Source organism: Morone saxatilis, unplaced genomic scaffold, assembly GCF_004916995.1.
Source record: "Morone saxatilis isolate NCDOM2014 unplaced genomic scaffold, NCSU_SB_2.0 Contig19, whole genome shotgun sequence".
Lineage (NCBI taxonomy): Eukaryota > Metazoa > Chordata > Actinopteri > Moronidae > Morone > Morone saxatilis.
This window is the reverse complement of record NW_023339751.1, coordinates 11,996,666-12,003,407: the sequence shown is the minus strand read 5'-3', so window position 1 is coordinate 12,003,407 and position 6,742 is coordinate 11,996,666. Positions and strand designations below refer to the sequence as shown.

Genomic DNA, 6,742 nt, shown 5'->3' with positions numbered 1-6,742 from the left:
TAATGTTAAGCAGTTTAAGGACAACAACAGCTGAGGAAGAAAGCTGGTAGACTAGAAACCATAAGCCATGATCCCGCTGGCTAGCCAGGCACAAGCTAGCTATCTCCCTCCTGCAGGCCTCCCTTGCCAGCTTAGCCTAGCCGGTCTCAACCAGTGGATCTATATGCAAATGATTTTCCACTGGCAGTTTGACTAGGCAAGGATCAAGTGGCTTAGACCCTTTGAGTCACATTTCCAGCAATGGGAACGCCAGTCTAGCACTGTTCCCCCATGTGGAGCCAGGTATACCCTTCCCCTCTAACCTTTAACCTCTGAATAGTTCCTGGGGCGTGGAAGTCCTTTTAATAGTCCGGTGACTGGCCAAAGAAGACATAACAGCATGACGGCAGGGGAGCACAGTTTGGGTACAGGGGGGTTGACCTCTGTGTCTGCCTCATGATATACATAGTCTGGCCTGATATATGGCCTCTCCTTGTCTGTGGATTACCATACATCAGCACGGCACACTACAGTTGTCCCTAGATGGCCATCAAATCAGGCAGAGAGAATTAGGGATTAGGGCCTAGAAAAGGGAGGATATCCACTGAAGAATAACTCATGAGTCACACATTCCACGTTAGAGGATGTAGGAGTATGAGAAATGAAAGTTAATCAGGGATGCTGGATAGAGCGAGTTTGTAAAAGCTTACATTTTATCTGCTGTGTGTTGCTGCAAAATAATATTTATTTTTCCATCTGTTTAAAAGCATAGTTTAGTTTAGTGAGATTAAGAGCAAAGATTCCAACATATACACACATACATTTAAGAATATCAATTGACTAAGGCCCACACAACTTGTGCTGTCTTGTTGGATTTTAAAATAGATTCATCTTCAGTCCCATATCAAAGAGATGATGCTATCCTCTGTTTTATGTCATTGTAAATTGAATTTCTTTGGTACATTTTGGACTGTTGTTTGGACAAAACAAGCAATTTGGAGATGTCACATTGTGCTCTGGGAAGTTTTCAACAAATTTCTAACATTTTATACTAAACGATGATAAAAAAAATAATCATTAGTTGCAGCCCTGCTCCTTTTAAGAGGGGCTGGGGACCGGCATGCGTGCTGCGGTGGAAACTGGTCACGCTTTGCCCTGGGACAGCTGTGAGGCATGCTCACTCCCAGCAAGTGTCAACAACACATGACAAGACACATGCAAGTCAACCACTGGCCACAAGAACATAGTAGTCCGCCTACACACACATTCCTGAAATGACATGAAAAACTAAAGAAGTGTTCATAAATGCAGCCGTGTGTGCACAGCAAGTCTTCATCAAGTGTTTTGTGTTGCTCAGTGGTACTCGTACGCATTTCTTCAGGTCTTTTGCACATGTTATTTGTTCAATTACCTCAGAATTTCAATAAGCTAGTGTGCGAGCAGGGCCAAGTTGGGCTGAGGTTAGTGAGAACGACAGCTGATGTCAGGGTGTGTGCTCTATGCTGCTCCAGCAAAATGCAGCTGGTCTGTTGCCAAGCACAAAGGAATACACAGGCTCACAACAGTTCCTCCATTCCACTTAAAAAGTAAGCGCACTAAAGAGTGTCCCAGCATACCTTATTCGCTATGCCACAGATTTGGATTTTACCACAACAGGAAACAACAGGAAACAAATGTAGACTCAGACACATGAAAACACTGAGGTGGGTTTCAAACTCAGGTTTGATTAATTGCTCTGCAGTGAAACCCGGGGCTTACAGCATAAAAATCAATAACGATCTTCAATTAGGGAAATGCATTGTGATGAATTAAAATTCACCATGGCTGCCATATCTTATTAGATGGCTGATCATGAGATGGATTTCTCCTTGCGGTTTAAAAAACAGATTTAAAGAAAACAAATTTACCTTTCCACCTTTAAAGTTAAAGCTATTAGGTGTTAAGTGATGATACATTTGTTTTATCATGAACCATCTAACTGCAGACGGACAAGGGTCAGAGAAAATGGAACATAGCCACCAGATGTGTCCTCACCCCACCTATTTATCAGTCACATCACAAGGGCAGAAACTGGCCTTCAGTGAGGAGAACCAAGGCACAGCACATCAAACTCTCATTAGATAAAATAAAGTTTAATGATCCCATGATTGCCATGGGGACACCGGGGTGGTGCGGCAAACAAAGATGAGAAGCAACATAAGCTAAATACAAATTATCTACAATAAAAGGGAAAAATAGCAGTTACAATATTAACACTTGTTAAATAGAAATATATGAGTCAAATTGTGAAAAGATATGCAGAGGAGGAAGCATCTGATATCGAGATAAAAGACAGAAAATGTGAAAAATATGCAAACATTCAGGCCGTGCAGAATCGCATTGAATAAAATGATAAAGATATCTAACAGTTGTACTAAGGGCCATATAAATGCAGAGAAAGTATCTCAGTGTGTGAAAGAACCACCCATCCGCTCACATTTTTAAAAGTGAAATTATTCAGATCAGACTTGAGTGTATAATTTAATAGCTAAACAAAGTTGTTTAATTGTCTGTGACAGAAAATATTTGTGAAAAGTGTATGCATAGAAAAGATGTCAAGGTATGTGCACCGATTCACATGCAGAGAACTTAAGTACAAAACAACTGTACAATCCTGACGGCTGTTGGCTCTAAAATGCACATAAAACACTCCATGTTGCACCTTAGGGGGATGAGGGGGAGGCTGTTGTGCTGAGGTGAGGAGCAAGGTGTATTTTGTTTATATCTCACCAAAACACAGTGATACATTGTGTATTTTGGCTCCTAATATATGACAGTCCACTCTGACTTGGCTTGTACAATGCCTCTGTGTTGTCAGTTCAGACCAGTTTGCAGTTGATGTGTAACCACTCCATCTCCCTTCTTACTGCTTTGTGACAGGTGTCAGTGGCTTGTTACTGCACTACAGACTGTTGTCCTTTACACCTCAAGATGAAGCTGTCTTATAAACACCTGTGGAGGACCTCTTATGTAGGGTAACACAAAAGCTGGCAGCCATAGTGGAGGCCCCTCAGTTACTGCCAACATTTGAGGTGAGATTGAAGAAATGGGTGGTTTCCATCATAAATTATTTTGTCATTCATAAATCATATCAACATGACAATTGGTCAGTCACATAATTAAAACTTATAATAGTATGAAATATAAGTTCTTGTTTATAGCTGACATTAACCTGCTGTCTAAACAACCAGCTCACAAAGCCATAGATTAGGGCCTCAACTGAGGATTACTTGCAATATTGATTCATTCGCCAATTAGTTTCCTGATAACTATTCGTAAAATTAAAAAGGTATTCTGTTATTTCCTTTCTCATGTTGGCTCACTTTTTTTTTTAATATATATATTTTTGTGGGCCTTTTTTGCCTTTAATGGATAGTGACAGCTCAAGGGTGACCAGAAAGGGGGAGAGAGAGAGGGGATGACACACAGAAAAGGGCCACAGGTCGGATTTGGTTGCAGCAAAGACAGTTCTGCCAGGCGAGCTATTCGGGCGCCCCATGTTGGCTCACTTCTGATGCCTTGTCCTGTTTAATTCCAGTAAGTTAAGTTAGAGTTACTGGGCTGTTGGCCAACTGGTTGGTTGAACTTCTGGTTTGATTTCACTGATTGTTGTTGCTATACAAACATTCAGTGTAAAATGCAGTATAGGTTAGTTTAGTTTGAGGTAAAGTTAGAAGTATTTCAGTTTTTAAGTAAAGCCATGCTTAACATTTTCTCCAGAGGATGATGGTGCCATTCATGTTTGAATAGAGATTGGTGCCACAATGCAAAGCCTCTATACTCCTCTTCCCCACGCATCCCAAATAACAGAGGCGTCATATAAGAACTCCTGGAGGTGGCATGACGCAGAGTAGATAACTAGACTATTAGATAACCATACAGCAGTGAAGCAGCAAAGCACAGAAAACAGCAGAGAAACTCAAATTCAGCAAGACTACAAGACCATAGGGAGGAGAAAATAGAACAGGCTTATAGGCTTATATGGTAACAAGCCTGGCAACATGGTTTCCTCCACTTCAGTATCTTTGAGTGGTTGTGCTTATATTTCCAGAGTACTGCCAGTCATGCATATGCATTAGCATTGTCCTAAATGAGTCTTTGCCTTAGTGGGAAACCCCCTACTGAGAAAGTCTGTACTGTAAAAAGAGAATAATGAAGCTCATCCAGGCAGGATGAGGGTTGGTGTTTGCAGGGGGACTTGAAAGGGGGCAATCAAATTACAAATGTGGTTGACATGTGGTTTAAAAATGGCCGAAACACCCAGCAGATGAATGATGCCTTGAATATTGCCATTATTAGCAGAGTGTAAGAAGAACTAATATGGGTTTGCTTTTTTGTTTTTGCTTTTTTTAGTCCACCCGGGAGACACTAGAACTATAAAACATTGTTTCTTTGTCTGCAGTAGAATTGTTCTGTCTTGGTTTAGGAAGATAGAAGCACCAAGGTGATTATACCTGGTTCCTCTGACTTACTGGCTTTGCAGTCACCATTAGGCTAATTCTATCTTTTATAGACTCAAGACTTATCTCGTTCCTTCTTCCAGTATGATATCTATGACCCACGACCTCTGCCTTATAATCCTAACAGAGAGGAGGGCCATTTAAAAGAATTAGGACACAGCTGTGTGTCAATGGCAGAGCACAGGAGGACAATATGCAATGCAACACCCCCTCTCAAACCCTTCATCACCCTCACACCCCCTGTTTCCACTTCCTCCTGCGTCTCTCTCAGAGTTTCCACCTCTATTTCCTTGCCTATGATTCCAGGTTCCCAGTACTGCCAGAGAAAGCCTAAACCCCCCCCCCCCCCAACCCAACTATGCATCCTGTTTCTGACACATGCCAACTTAGCCGGCCGCTCTAGTCAGCTGAACACAGATCCAGTTTCCCCTTCTTAATACTCCTAACAAGCCTTTTCCCTCTGCAGCCAAGTGTCAAGCCTACCAAAGTCACCTAACGGGATGGCTTTGCCCTCCATACACACACAGCAACACAACAACGCAGAGAGGGAGCCACCAACAGAAACATGCTTTCATTTTTAGCGTTTCTCCTCGTTTGCAAGAGATGAGATGCAACCAGATACCCACTAGCAGTCACAAGATGGATACCTCATTATATTTGCATGGTTTATTTTCATCACTTGCCTAGCAAGACGATGAGAAGTATGAAGGATGACATATGGTTTGGTGCCATTTCTGATACTGGGATCCATGGGCAGAACAAAATGACAGGAGGCTGACAGCCAAGTAATAGCCTAAACAGCATACTGGCCAGAATTATCTCTCAGTGTAAATATGGGCTTTTAAGATGGGACAGTGTTTTTCAAGCAGACTTTAAAATAATCTGAATTCCAGAGGACTGATTGCATTTCAACTCTGATATCATGTACATGCCTGCTTGTGCTTTTCAATATGGACAATTCAAAGGTAATGAAGTTCGTCATTTCCAAAATTTAGAGCAAACACAGCTTAATTGAGAATTATCTATTATTTTTGTGCATAAAGGGGGTGTGGCACGGGGAGATATGAATGAAATCAATATTAAAATATTATTTCAAATGTATTTCAGATATCAATGCATATGGCATAAATCTATCCAAAATGGCATTTGAAATAATTACATGGACGTTCAGTAGAAATGTGTTTCACTATTGTGCTTCACAAATGTAAAACAAAACATTCACCAAATAATTTTGTTAGATTTAATTAAATTTTTTTAACTTTGATATGATCATATCATCACTATGTGATACCATCTGAATATTGATAAATGATCACATCGAATTATTTCAGTGTTTCTCAAGGTAACATTCAGAAACAAGAAAACATAATCTAAAAACCAAACCCCCGTGCATTGCATCTTACAGCATTCCGCATGGCAGAGCAATGAAGGCTATTTTCTGCAGTTATTGCCAGCTAAGGATGATGACTCTATGCCCAGTCTCCCACCTGTCATAACACCAAACAGAAATGGGCAGAAAAGGGCCAAGGCCACCAAAAGGACATGACAGCAGAGAGAGCAGCAGGAGGGACACGGCTCATCCATTTGAATTGGATACAACGCAAACTTATCAAGGACACAGACATTCAGCCTTGCTCTCTCTTATTTCCGTCCATCATTGTCACTCTTCTTTTCAACCCCTCTGCACATGCTAAATACAGATTGGCACCGTCACAGCACTTTGCCAGAGATTTTTTGCGTATCAAATAAGAACATATTTTCTAACTCCAAACAGGCGTTATGAAATAAAACAGGCTGGGCAATGTTTTGCACACTGTGAACAACATTGCCTTTTTTACTGGCCCTCTCTTAAGCCAGGGGACCACTCACACTATACGCAAGTGTATGAGTCATGTATGAAGCAGCCTTTTACACACATGTGAATATAAGCCATGATTCACCCATAATGCAGGCCACCCCAAGCAAAGTAATGGGCAGTCCCCCTTTTTTATCCTATGTCTATATTAGTCCTGCAGACACATTAGCTTCATCAATCCACAAAGACATTTTATGTGCAACATAAACACATTACAACCAATCACTGTGCAAACATTTAAAAATAGAAAGCTGTGAAAAGAAGGAATTATGTTTCCAGGGATTTAATATTGCAGAGTTTTTGCACACTATAAAAGGGGCTGCCTTGATGTCTGGGTCCAGACTTCAGTAGGTCTCAGTGGTGGAATGGGCAGGATTATATGTTTGGTTACATGAACCCCCCCCCCCCC

The 6,742-nt window shown here is 41.2% G+C and overlaps 1 protein-coding gene across 10 annotated transcripts in view; it reads right to left on the bottom strand.

Annotated features, from left to right (window-relative positions):
* Positions 1–6,742, bottom strand: part of kcnma1a (potassium large conductance calcium-activated channel, subfamily M, alpha member 1a) — a 131,185-nt gene that overhangs the window by 122,730 nt on the left and 1,713 nt on the right. The window lies entirely within an intron of this gene.